We start from the raw sequence: 14,182 nt of genomic DNA, 5'->3' as shown, positions 1-14,182 counted from the left end.
TGACCTCACAAGTGCACTTCTGGAAGAATGATCAAACATTCCCATAGACACACTCCTAAACCTTGTGGACAGCCTTCCAAAAAGAGTTGAAGCTGTTATAGCTGCAAAGGGTGGGCCAACTCAATATTGAACACTGTGGACTAAGACTGGGATACCAATAAAGTTCATGTGTGTGTAAAGGCAGGCGTCCAAATCCTTTTGGTAATATAGTGTATTTTTTACATGCAAGTTGTATAAATGTCTGAATTTGATTTGTTATCTGTCTCTTGCAGTCTGTACAGCAAAGCTCAGACAAGAGAAGGGTAAAGCAGCACAAGGAGCCAATTAGGTGTGCTGCAGTGAGAGAAGCATACTGACAAAAGGAGAGAGCAGAGTGAAGGAAATATGAGCTCATCGGTGCATCATATGCTGCTTCTCCTTTCACTGTCTAGTCACAGGGTAGGGAGGAGACCTGTAAGTGAAAGTAAAACTGCAGCAGGGAATGATTAGGTCCTCTTTCCAGATAGACAGGGCTGTCTTGAACTAAAGCAAGTTTAAATAGTAATAAAGTAAATAATTAGAGACTATGCTTCTAATAAAAAAGGCTAACAGCAAAAGGCACCCACAGCAACCAACGAGGGTCTATTTTTCATTGTTACAACAACAATAAGCTACTGACAGGTGATCTGTAATTAGCTGCTATGTATGGCAGCACTTCACACCGCATCATTACTATCTGTTCTTACTTTATACTGTATATTACACAGCTTGACTTTAGTACGTAACCCGAAGTCTCCTGTTCTGTGCACCCACCAGTGGAAATCATTACAGAGCATGATACTCAGTATTGGTGTTTTACAATCCATAGATTGTTTCTAAAGAAGATTAAATGCTGAGAATAAATATAGGCTGTCACTGAACCTACATCACAAAAACAGCAATGTTGATGGACATAGCCAGGAAATGCCTGAGTGGCCTCCTCACCCTGACTTAACACTGAAGACTGACCTAGAGCGACCTAATAAAAACAAATATAACTCTAAAAGGATAGTCAATATAAAAGAATCACCTCCAACTTGTTCCTTGACGTTTATTGCTATTGTATTCAGCAAGAATTTACACAGTTCAGGTCAAGAAAGAAGGTAAATTAAGTCTCAGCAGAATTCCTCCGGGAGTTTTCTACTCGCCTTCGTTCTTTCCATGCAACCGAAACAATATTTCCATTTTAAAACAGCATCATATTTTGATGCTTTTTTGCCTTCGCTGTAAATTAGATGCGCTTAAAAAAATTCTTGTTTAATTTGATTGATTCCCAGGCCAATTGTAGTGGGTGTTAACATTTATTGAACAAGCAACCAACAAAGATTTATTTTTAAATAATACAATAAACAGAAAAAGGTCTTAAAGTGATATTAACCACTTCAGCCCCGGATGATTTGGCTGCTGAATGACCAGGCCATTTTTTGCGATTCGGCACTGCGTCGCTTTAACTGACAATTGCGCGGTCGTGCAAAGTTCAGTACTCTATATTTTTCATAAGAAACGCTTTAAAAGCCCCAAGAGGTCATCCATTTAGGGTGTAGAATAATTGCTCTCACTCTGGTGTGCGTGGGGATATGAAAGGTGTGTAGTGCAATCAATGTTTTCGCATGTAAACGCACCCGACACATGCATTTACATTTGTACATTCATATATGAAGGGACTCAAAAATATATTTGGGGGGATTGTAGGTGGTTGGGTGTATCTTTAACCACTTCAACCACGAAAGACTTGGCTGCTGAATGACCGGGCCCTTTTTTGCAATTCGGCACTGCGTCACTTTAACTGACAATTGTGCGGTCGTGCGACGCTGCACCTAAACAAAATTGACGTCCTTTTTTTCCCACAAATAGAGCTTTTTTTTGGTGGTATTTGATTGCCTCTGTGTTTTTTATTTTTTGCGCTAAAAAACAGAAAAAGAGCAACAATTTTGAAAAAACACAATAGTTTGTATTTTTTGATATAATAAATATCTTGATTTTTTTGAAAAAAGCTATTTTTTTCTCAGTTTAGGCCAATGAGTATTCTTCTACATATTTTTGGTAAAAAAAAAAATCGCAATAAGCGTATATCTATTGGTTTGTGCAAGAGTTATAGCGTCTACAAAATAGGGGATAGATTTATAGCATTTTTATTATTATTATTTTTTTTTACTAGTAATGGCGGTGATCTGAGATTTTTATCGGGACTGCGACATTGTGGCGGACACATCGGACACTTTTGACAGATTTCTGGGACCATTGGCATTTATACAGCGATCAGTGCTATAAAAATGCACTGATTACTGTAAAAATGTCACTGGCAGGGAAGGGGTTAACACTAGGGGGCAATCAAGGGGTTAACTGTGTTCCCTGTTTGTGTTTCTAACTGTAGGGGGAGGGGACTGACCTAGAGGAAGTGACGGATCGTGGTTCCTAGCTATTAGGAACTCACGATCTGTCACTCCTCACAGAACAGGGATTTGTACACACACGTCCCTGTTCTGCCCTTCATGCCCACGATCGCTCGTGTCCGGCGGTCATCATGACTGACGGCCATGAGCATCGGCACCCCCGCAGTGCAGCGGGCGCATGTGCGCGCCTCCAGCAGCATGCACGCACCTACTATCCCGGGAGCCGACGTATAGCTACAACGGCTCGCAGGATCGTGCCGACCTGCCGCAGTATAATGATATATAATGATAAGGCCGGATTTACACTGGTGCGACACGACACTCGTCCTACTTTGGATCCGACTTTGCCCAACTTTGGATCCGACTTTGCCCTGCGACTTGAAGCCAACATACGTCCGACTTTCAATGAACAGGGATCCAGGGATTAAAGGGGCCCTTCTACCCCAAAGCATCCACCCCCCCATTTTGAGGGCATGTGGCCTGGTACAGTTCAGGAGGGGGGGGCGCTCACTTGTCCCCACCCCTTTTCCTGACCGGCCAGGCTGCGTGCTTGGATAAGTGTCTGGTATGGATTTTGGGGGGACCCCCACGTCTGCTCGCGGAGGGGGAACCCATGCCGGTTTTTTATTTAAATTTTGGCATGGACTTCCCCCTCAAGATCATCAGAGCACAAGTCCCATGCCAAAGTCAGATCATGCAAGATGGCGATCCGACTTTGATCTGACTTCAATGATAGTCAATGGGCTGAAGTAGGATCAATGTCGGACCAAAGTAGTACAGGGAGCATTTTCAAAGTCGGACCGACTTTTGTCGGACCAGTTAAGACAGCTCCCATAGGGAAACATTGATTTTCACACATCATGCGACATGAGCTCCCAGTGTCGGAGTGTTTGTCGTACCAGTGTGAACCCAGCCTAATAGGGCGTACACACGGTCGGACTTTGTTCGGACATTCCGACAACAAAATCCTAGGATTTTTTCCGACGGATGTTGGCTCAAACTTGTTTTGCCTACACACGGTCGCACAAAGTTGTCACAAGTCAAGTCCATGAACAGGGTGGGGAGGAGTTCATGGACCAAGAATTGGTTGCTTCAGCGTGACCAGTTCTCTCATATGCCTTTGCTCCGTGAGATCCGTGAGAATAATCCTGATGATTTCAGGAACTTTCTCAGGATGACGGACCCCGTATTGCACCGTTTGTTGGCTTCGCTGACCCCCTATATCAGCAGGCAGGATACCTGCATGAGGCAAGCCATCACTCCGGAGCAGAGGTTGGTCGCTACCTTGCGGTATTTGGCCACAGGGAGAAGTCTGCAGGACTTGAAGTTCTCGACAGGCATCTCCCCCCAGGCTCTGGGTATCATCATCCCAGAGACCTGTTCTGCCATCATACAGGTCCTGCAGAAGGAGTATATGAAGGTAAGATTTTTATCCTTTTATATCACATTTTATTGTCTTTAATGTTTGATAATATATTGTATTTCTTTCCTCGTTCCCTAATTACCATGCTTGTAATATACTGTAAATGTCCCCTTTGTCCTCATGCATGCTGGATTTTTATGTAATTATTATTTTAGGTCCTTCATACATATTTGCCCTTCAATAACCTCCCCAGCACGGTGTCTCCTGGCCCTATATTCACCTCATGTAGTCACTTAACAATGTATTTTATCAGCTCCATAGTAATGCTTTACCCCAAACACCCCCTAAAATGTTTGGTAATGTTATTTTTTATTTAAATTCAGGCAGAGTGCCAGAGGCTTTTTTTTGTGGTGTCCCCAAATAATTTTTAGTAACCCTCCCTCCCCCAACTGCTAAGTCAGCTGATCCCAATTCTCTATCTATCCTCAATCATCTATCTGCTGACTTTGCCAAACCCATACACACTATACCCACCTCTTTACTGGTCAGATTTATGGCTGAATTACCCAAAGCATGTAGTGCAAGGGCCTGCCTGTATACTTTACAATGGTACTGTTTAAAGTTTTTGTATCCTATTATTATCTTGATAGGTAATAGCAGAATGTCCAAATGTCCTCAAATGTGTACAATGTGTATTTATATCTTTGTATTATGACACTTCTTACCTGTCCAGTGGGCTGCCAATAGTGTAACTAAGGAGGGGCTGTTCCAAGTAATACACATTATTTAGGCATTCATCTCTCAATGAAGTGAAGAGGGTTACCTGTCCAAGATTTCCACACACCCCATAATGTTAGAAATGGCCCATGAGAGGGGGGGGAGGGGGAATATGATAGGTGTACCTTATACTTTGGCCTTGTTAAATTCCCCTTAATAAATGCTATCTGGAGGTTGCCCCATAATGTTTGTGTCTAATCTGCTTGCCATGTTTCAGAGTAAAAATAGTAATGTTTATTGTTTTTTCCTCAACAGTTTCCTTCCACGCCACAGGAATGGCAGACTGTGGCCTCCCACTTTGCCCAGCGGTGGGACTTTCCTAACTGCGGAAGGGCAATTGATGGGAAACACGTCCACATCGTCCCACCACCCAACGCCGGGTCGTACTATTATAATTACAAGGGGTTTAATAGTATAGTGATGTTGGCGGTGGTGTCGGCTAATTACGACTTCTTGTATGTGGACGTGGGGAAGAATGGCCGGATGTCCGATGGTGGAGTCATCGCCCAGACGGAGTTCTACAGGCGTCTCCAGAATGGCAGCTTGGACTTGCCAGCTCCAGAGGACAATGTTGAAGGACTCCCATTTGTGTTCGTTGCTGATGAAGCATTTGCGCTGGGGGACCACCTGATGCGGCCATTCCCGATGAGGACCCTCACCCCGGAACAGAGGGTTTTTAATTACCGGCTGGCCAGAGCCCGAAGAGTGGTGGAGAACACATTTGGAATCCTGGCCAGCCGGTTCCGCCTATTTCTGACACCTATCCATATGGCGGAGTATAAACTGAACCATATAATACTTGCGTGCTGTGTTCTCCATAACTTTTTACGGAAACATTCGGCCAACTATGCTGGCTCAGTTGGGCCTGAGGCCGGAATCCTACATCAAACCACACTGACGGCACTTGAAAGTGGCCGTCCTGGCTTGCCCTCCCTGAGTGCCCGTGATGTCCGGTTACGCTACCTGGAGTTCTTTGCGGGTAGGGGGGCTATCAATATGCCAGACAATATGTGAAGCCTTTTTAAAATAAAGAAAAAAAAGAAAATCTTTGTGGACATTTACTGCTTGTGTTTGTTTTAGCTGACCCTGACAGAAATGTTTTGAGTGCAGAAAATGTCGTGATTGGGTAACCTTATACAAAGCACTGTTGGCTGTTATTTCCTAAATGCAAAAACACATTTCACTACAAGTGCACTTGCAACTGCACTGAAACTGTACTTGTAGTGCAAAGAGGATTTGCCCTTAGGAAATAACCCCCACTTTTGCATAAAACAGCTATTACATCACCCCAAAAGTGTTGTAGTGTTGAGACAATAATCCACACATTCTTGAGTAAGCCACTTTCTTATACCTGCACAATCACATGTGCATTTACCAAAGGTTTTTAAAACAAACCAACATGTTTGTTGTATAACAATTTTTGCAGTAGCATTAGCAAAATTCGAAATGTCCATTTCAGATAAAACAGGCCTGTGTAAAACCAACAAGAAAGCCAAAAAACTTGAACTTACAAAGTTCACATTAGGTAAAACCTGAAGGCTATATCAGACATCAGTATTTAGGAACTGAGTTTGATATAGCGTTCAGATGGAGGGAAATCACCCCTGGAAAAGCCAAATTTGGAAGATGCACACAAATTTCCCAATGTCAACATGTGCTATCTGCCATCAGGGGGGATCAAGGGACATGTTTTGGGGGAGCAAGCCCTTCCTCAACGCAACTTTATAATTGAGGAAGGGGTTGCACCCCCAAAACGCGTCCATTGATCTCCCGTGATGGCAGATAGCACTTGTTGGCACACTGTGTGCATCCTCCAAATTTGGCTTTTCAAAACATTGCATAAAAATTTAAAAGATTGAACCACAATACAAAAAGTGATTTTGTGGGGTTTTAAATTCGCCCCAAAACATCAATGATGTTATTATTTTTTTTAATAACATCATTGATTTTTTGCTGTATGTTTTGCAGTTCGGCATTACACCCCATGATCTCCCCGATCAGGATCTGGGCACTTTCTGAAGTAAAGCGTTCTCTATCCCTCACATCACGATCACCTAAAAAGAGATAAAGAAAAAAAAAACAGGTCTCAAAAATCTGCCACCATCCATCTCTTTTACCTGAGCCTGTGGTTGCAGACACTCACCTGTTGTGGTGCCAATCTCCACCACATCTTCTTCCTCCTGCTCAGCTTGGGTTTGGGGTATTTCACCTTCTTCCAGAGGTGGGGGGTCTCTGGTCTCCTCGGATGAGGGGTGTCCTCCGAGTCTTTTCTCCCCTATGTAAAACAAAAATGGTATAATTAGCACACAGATATTTGATGGTAGAACTAGAAATAGGAAACATTGCTTGGAAGTGGGGTACAATTGTCTATTTTAGCCGAGTTCCAAGATGTATTTTTTTTATTGCCCTTTGTCAAGCTGCAATACTTTACCAGTTTAGTACAAGCTTCACAGATGTAGCCCCCCCTATAGTATACACTGGAGCACCTGTGTAGCCCCCTAATAAAAATGGTGTTCTTGTGTCCCACACTAGTGCTCCAGTGTCCAGATGTGAAAACAGCTGCTCAGTGTCCTCTCCTTACACACAATCTAGTTTGCATTTCATTCTAGTAACAAACCCATCTACACAAACAAATATTTGGCATCCAAGTAGGCCCAAAAAAAATGTGGGAAAATGCATATGGCCTAAACAATGGTGTTCTAGAGGCCGAAAGAAAAATGTTTGATACGAACGAATAATGGGCCTATGAACATTAAAGTTGCCCTTTTAAACGTTACAATTAATAAAAGCATATGGAGCAGCACGAACGTAATAAAGACAGAAAGAATAGGAACACAGCACAACTACTTACTTTTTTGCAGCACTCTCCGGATCTTTCGGTACTGCTCTGGCTCTCTCAACTTCAGGTCCGACCACCGCTTCCTGAGCTGATCTTTCGATCTTCGTACCCCGAAATTCCTGTGAAGGCTTTTGATCACTTTCGCCATGATCTTGGCCTTTCTGATGTTGGGGTTGGGGTAAGGCCCATACTTTCTATCATAGTCGGACTTCTTCATGATGTCGACCATCTCCAACATCTTCCCAAAGGACATATTTGTGGCCTTAAAACGTCTCCTTCTGGATCGGGACGTGTCTGGATCCGGGCTTTCCTCCTCCTCCTCCTCGTTGCTAGAATTAGCATGCACCTGCTGTAACTCCGCCATGTGCTCTTCACCCACTACGCCGAACGAAAAGGGGCGGGGAATAGACTAGAAAGAACGTCAGGGGCGGGCGGAGTTACACGCATGCGCAGTGTGTAAAAAGCGTAACACGCGTACGTATTACGTACGATCTGTGAGCGGAGGAAGGAGCATTGGACGCGCCGATCGTAAGAACGAAGGTAAGAGACAAACTTGTGCCTATACTGCTTCTAGATTGAGGCCTATATTGTAACAAGATTAGGAGAGTTTTGTCTGACATTAGGCTTTGTCTTGTGTTGTGTCTTGCAGTGAACATGGATATGCTACTCAAAGATAATGCCTTCATGTCAGTATTCCTAGAGATGCTAAGGGAGCTTCCCTGTCTGTGGGAGATTAAACACCCCCATTTCAAGAACCAAGCAAAGAGGAAGGCAGCACTGGTGCAATTGTGTGAAATTGTGAAGCAGGTGATCCCCACGGCAGACATCACCTATTTAAAGATATTAATTGGTTGCCTGAGGAGCACATATCTGAGGGAGCGCAAGAAGGTCCTGGATTCACAGAGATCCGGAGCAGCAGATGACATCTATGTCCCCAGGATGTTGTACTACGACAGGCTGCATTTTCTGGCAGGCCAGACTGAACCCAGGCCATCCCTCTCCAGCCTTCCCTCCACGCTTCCTTCCCCCCCAGCTGAGGCTTCTGATGCCCAACCTGGGCCTTCCAGGCCACATGTGGAGGAGCCCAGATTGAGCCAGGTATAGCATTCCTCTAAATATTTCTGCTTGTCCAATCAATGATGTTAACTAGATGTTAGTTGGGAGTACTAATTTAGGATTGGGATTGATGAAGCAAAACATTACAACCATGTCCCTTTTTCATACACAGGGAAGTCTCAGCCAGGAGGTGGCCGGGCCGAGCCGGCTGGCTGATCTGCAGGTCCCTCCACCCCCCCTGAAAAGAGAAAGTGGCAGTAGGAGGAGTGCCCTAAAGGAGGCTGCTATAGGATTCTTTTGGAGGGCTACAGAGGTCCTGGGAGCACCCCACACCATGGAGGAGAACATTGCTGCCTTCATTGCATATAAAATGCAGAGGATGGAGGAGGGCCAACAAGTCATGTGTGAGGCCCTCATATTGGAGGCTCTTGAGAAAGGTATGAGGGGCCAAATGACACCTCAGACACACCTTTGGGATGGTCCTCCTCCTCCTCCTCCTGCAGGTCCTCCTCCTCCTCCTCCCTCTCCTCCAGGTCCCCCCAGTCCTCCTCCAGGTCCTCCCAGTCCTCCTCCAGGTCCTACTCCTCCTCCTGCCACATCTCCAACTGCACAGCCACAGCCCGGAAGGAAGCGTGGAAGGAAGACCAGACAGTGATTGCCCTGGGTTCAGTCTGGTTGGCCAAAAGATGCAGTCTCTTGTGGTACCACAGCCTGGGGACACAGATGTCATCTGCTGCTATCCGGATCTCTGCGAATTCTGGACCAGACTGCCCTCCCTTACATATGGACTCCTCAGGCCACCAATTTTGATGTTGAAGAATTGATGTCTGCCGTGGGGGTCCCAGGCTTCGCTAATTTCTCATGTTGATCCAGTGTTGCCTCCCTCTTTGTTTGGTTCTGATCCCTTAATAAAGGAATTTTTGTTTTGAATTATACTCTCCTATGTGTTTTACTTCAAAAAGGACAGTTTGTTTGTGAGGATTCAGGTACATTTCAAATATACAATGTGAAATGAACAAGGGACACCAACATCAAACAATCTCCTTGAGATTAAATAATAAAAGATATCAATGGTGTTGGGGTAACTTGACACACAAAACACACCCAAAAATATTCTGGAGTAAAAATAAAAATAACATTGAACAAAGATCAGCCTTGGAAAAAATCCAAACATTAAAGAAAAAAAAAGGCTGAAAATCCAAAAAAAAAAAAATAATATAAAACTGTCAGATGTATACAATCTATCATCTAATCTCATATGTTTTTTGTTTACTCTTTACTCCAGAATTCACTGGTTTCTTTTCTATCTATTCATCTCTTCAGTCCACACAGGTTGATCTGCGCAGTCAGCTCTGCATAACAAAAAGTAAGTCAAAACTATTTGATCTATTGCCATGGCACCACTGAATATACTTTCCCTGAATGTTCAGGGAATAAATGTCCCTCAAAAAAAGGACCAAAGCCTTCCGTACTTTCCATAACAAGAAGGCTCACATAGTATGCCTCCAAGAAACACATTTCACCAAAGATTCTACTCCAAAATATATTTCTCCTTTTTATCAACAAATTTACACGGCTTCTGCCTGTACCAAGCAAAGGGGAACTCTAATTGCATTTCACCGATCCACACCATTCACCTTATCATCAGAAATTAAAGACCCAGAAGGTAGATACCTGATACTCATGGGTTATATAATGGATACAGCAATCACGGTGATTTCCTACTACGCTCCTAACAAACAACCTACACCATTCCTCTCACATATATTACAAGTGATTAATACACACAAAATAGGAACAGTGATAATGTGTGGGGATTCGAACCAGGTCCTCCTCCCATTTCTAGATAAATCACCTTTTACACCATCCAAAATAACCTCTAGATTACCTTTTTCTCAACTTCTTTCCAAATACAATCTGGTAGATTCGTGGAGAGAAAGTAACTCAATGAAAAAGAAATTCACTTATTTCTCGCACCCTCATCAAACCTTCACCAGAATAGATCATATTTTTCTAACAATAGGAATGATACCAGAAATTATTGCATCAGATATAATTCCGATTCCGTGGTCTGACCATAATGCAGTATACACTACTATAGCCTCAGCCATACCAAAAGCGCATGACCCAACGTGGTACTTACCGGACATAATGCTCAAACACCCACTACATCAGATGGCCATTGAACAAGCTTTAAAGGAATACATATCAATTAATAATACAACAGACATCTCCCCAATAACACTGTGGGAAGCTCATAAGCCTGTCTTGCGTGGTACAATACAAAGACAAATGGCACTATTTAAACGGGAACGCAAAAATCTAGCAAAAAAACTAGAACTCAATTTTAATGCAGCCTACATAGCATTTCAAGATAATCCATCTCAGAGTACAAAATCTCATCTGGAAAAATCTAGATTGGAATACGATCTATTTCTCACTGAGTCAGTTGATAAATCCCTCAAACGCTCCAAACACAATTTCTACATGAATACAAACAAACCAGGTACATATTTGGCTCGGGCATTAAATTCAACTAACAAATCTTTCAAACCAATACGTTTGAAATTATCAAAAAATGTTTACACTTGTAATCCAGTTAAAATAGTCCATAAATTTCACTCACATCTCGCAACTTTATACAAGACAAACAATGAATTTAATCCTACAGAGGCTGAATCCTTCTTCTCAAAAATAACCTTACCTGAGTTATCTCAGAATCAAAAAAGCAGTTTGGATGAGCCTATAACTATAGATGAAGTTGCTAACGCCATAAAAGACCTAAAACTTAACAAAAGACCAGGCCCAGACGGCTACTCGGCTTTATACTATAAAACATTCTCAGAAATACTCTCTCCCATTCTCACTGAAACTTTTAACAAACTTCTAGATGGACATTCTTTTCGGCAAGAAACACTAATGGCAATTGTTTGTATGATCCCAAAACCCCTTTCTGATGATACTTCCTGTGTGAATTATCGGCCTATCTCTCTGTTAAACCTTGATATTAAATTATTAGCAAAAATAATAGCAAAACACCTCAATAGCATTATAGGAAAATTAATACATAGAGATCAAGTAGGCTTCATGCCAAATAGACAGGCAGGCGATAATATACGCAGGGCAGTGTTATTGGCACATATTGCTAAAAAACGGAAAATCCCTTTATGTTTTCTATCTCTCGATATTAAGAGGGCATTTGACACAGTATCCTGGCAATATATGCAATATTCATTACAAAAATGGGGTTTTGGACCCCACTTTTTAACATGGATCAAAGCATTATATAATAAACCCAAAGCCTATATAAAATATGCTGGATACAAATCTGAAGCCTTTAATATCGAAAGAGGTACCCGACAGGGTTGCCCATTATCTCCCTTATTATTTGCCCTTATACTCGAACCCATGGCCCAATACATCAGAACAAACCAAACTATAACTGGCATTGAAGTAGGAGGTATTACACACAAATTATGTATATTTGCAGACGATATATTACTTTTTCTATCATCACCACAGGTCTCTGGTCCTAACTTAATACCAGCTCTTGATGGATTTGCAGCCCTATCCGGCCTTATGATTAATCCTAAGAAATGCCTAGTGCTTAATATTTCACTCACAAACATGGAATTGATCCCGGCTAGGGCTGCACTCCCATTCACATAGGCAGAAAAATCAATCCCATATCTTGGAATTCATTTAACAGCATCTCATTCTGACTTATTCTCAACCAATTATCCTCCTGTATTAAGACAGATCACAAATCTAATAAAACAATGGTCGCAACTTCCTTTATCCTGGATAGGGAAGATTAATGCAATCAAAATGACTATTCTACCCAAATTGCTTTATCTATTCAGAGTCCTCCCTATTCCAATTCCTTCCTATTTTTTGAGAATAGTACAAAAAAGAGCAACTTCGTTTATATGGGGCTCTTCTAAACCACGTATACCTATACACACACTACATCTTCCCAAAAATAAAGGAGGCCTGGGATACCCTAATTTTACTAACTACTACAGAGCAACACATTTGGCCAGTCTGTCCAAATACCATGCAAAACAGGAAATCCCATTATGGGTATTTATAGAGGCTTCAGAAAATGACCCTCTATTAATATCAAATTTATTATGGCTTGATCCTAAAGACCGCTTTAAAATTCATAATCCCATAACTAAACACTTCTTATCTCTCTGGGATAAACTAAAAACCAAATATCAGTTACAATCTCCACACAATCCTCTCCTCTCTTTTATCAGAAATCCGGCCTTTTATCCGGCATGGATCTACCCAAACTCTTTTAAAGCTTGGACAACATCAGGCATTCAGACACTAAATGACTTCATAGCATCTAAATCATTCCTTTCATTCCCATCGCTTAGAGAAAAATATGATCTACCAAACTCTGAGATATTTAGATATCTCCAAATTAAAAATTTCTATACACCATTCCTAAAGGGGGATACACCATTATCCCAATTATCCATTTTTGAATCAATCTGTACAAAAGATCCATTTGCTAAAGGTACAATTTCATCACTTTATAATCAATTATATGGAGTAGCAAATCTTAATAGACCCTCTTACGTTCAGAGGTGGGAGGAGGACCTGGGGCGAACTTTAGAAGACATGGACTGGTCTAACATATGGCTCACATCTAAGTCATCTTCACCCAACATCTTAGCACTGGAGACAAATTATAAAGTCCTAACTCGCTGGTACCTTGTACCCGCTAGAGTGGCAAAATATTCACCTAATACCTCAGCTCTTTGTTTTCGAGGATGCCCAGAAATAGGCACATATTTACACATATGGTGGATGTGCCCAGTAATCCAAACCTTCTGGAAGGAAGTCTTCGTGATTGCATCTAAAATATTTTAAAAAATAATACAACCAGATCCATATTTAACTTTACTTAATCTAAAACCGGAATGGTTAACACTCTCTCAATTCAAACTTATGATCCAACTAATAACGGCTGCAAAACAAACAGTGGCCAAGGCATGGAAATCTCCTACATTGGTACTAGCAGAAACAATTCACAGAATGAATAATACAATGTCCCATGCTAAGATGGTAGCCATCGATCAAAATCAAATTCCAAAATTTGAAAAACTTTGACATCCTTGGATAAAACAACAGTTCCTGTCAAACTTCAATGACTCTGTCCTGTTGCCATGGTAACAGATTAAATGACTTACAGAGACACCCATTCTAAGGCTTCAAAGAGAACTAAAAAGAATAATAAACTGACGAGCGGGACAACCTTGTGGACCATACCTCTACCTTTCAACCCTTTTTCTTCTTTCTCTTTCCTTTTCTCCACCTTACGATTAAAGCTCATTATCAGAATTTATTTGACCTATATACACTCTACTTGTAAACAATATGTATAATAGGTATAAATCATTTAAATACCTACAAAAGTAACTAAGGAAATGATATATATATCTTTAATTTAGGTTTACGTGAACCCAATGTTTAATATTTGAAATTTCATGATATTTACCTATATAAACCCTACTGTAAAACAATGAGCTTACTTTATAGATCCTTGTAAACTTACTTTATGTATCTTTATAACATTGTATACTCAATAAACTTCTTTTGACAAGTAAAACTGTCAGATGTGACAACTAATAACAATATATTCAGGGAATCCCACTAAAAAAACACAAATAAAAGTTTGTGAGAAGTGTGTGTGAATATGAGCAGCAAAACTACTTAATTCTT

This window comes from Aquarana catesbeiana, linkage group LG02 (assembly GCF_042186555.1).
Source record: "Aquarana catesbeiana isolate 2022-GZ linkage group LG02, ASM4218655v1, whole genome shotgun sequence".
Taxonomy (NCBI): Eukaryota; Metazoa; Chordata; class Amphibia; order Anura; family Ranidae; genus Aquarana; species Aquarana catesbeiana.
The sequence above is the reverse complement of the archived record's forward strand: the minus strand, read 5'-3'. Positions refer to the sequence as shown.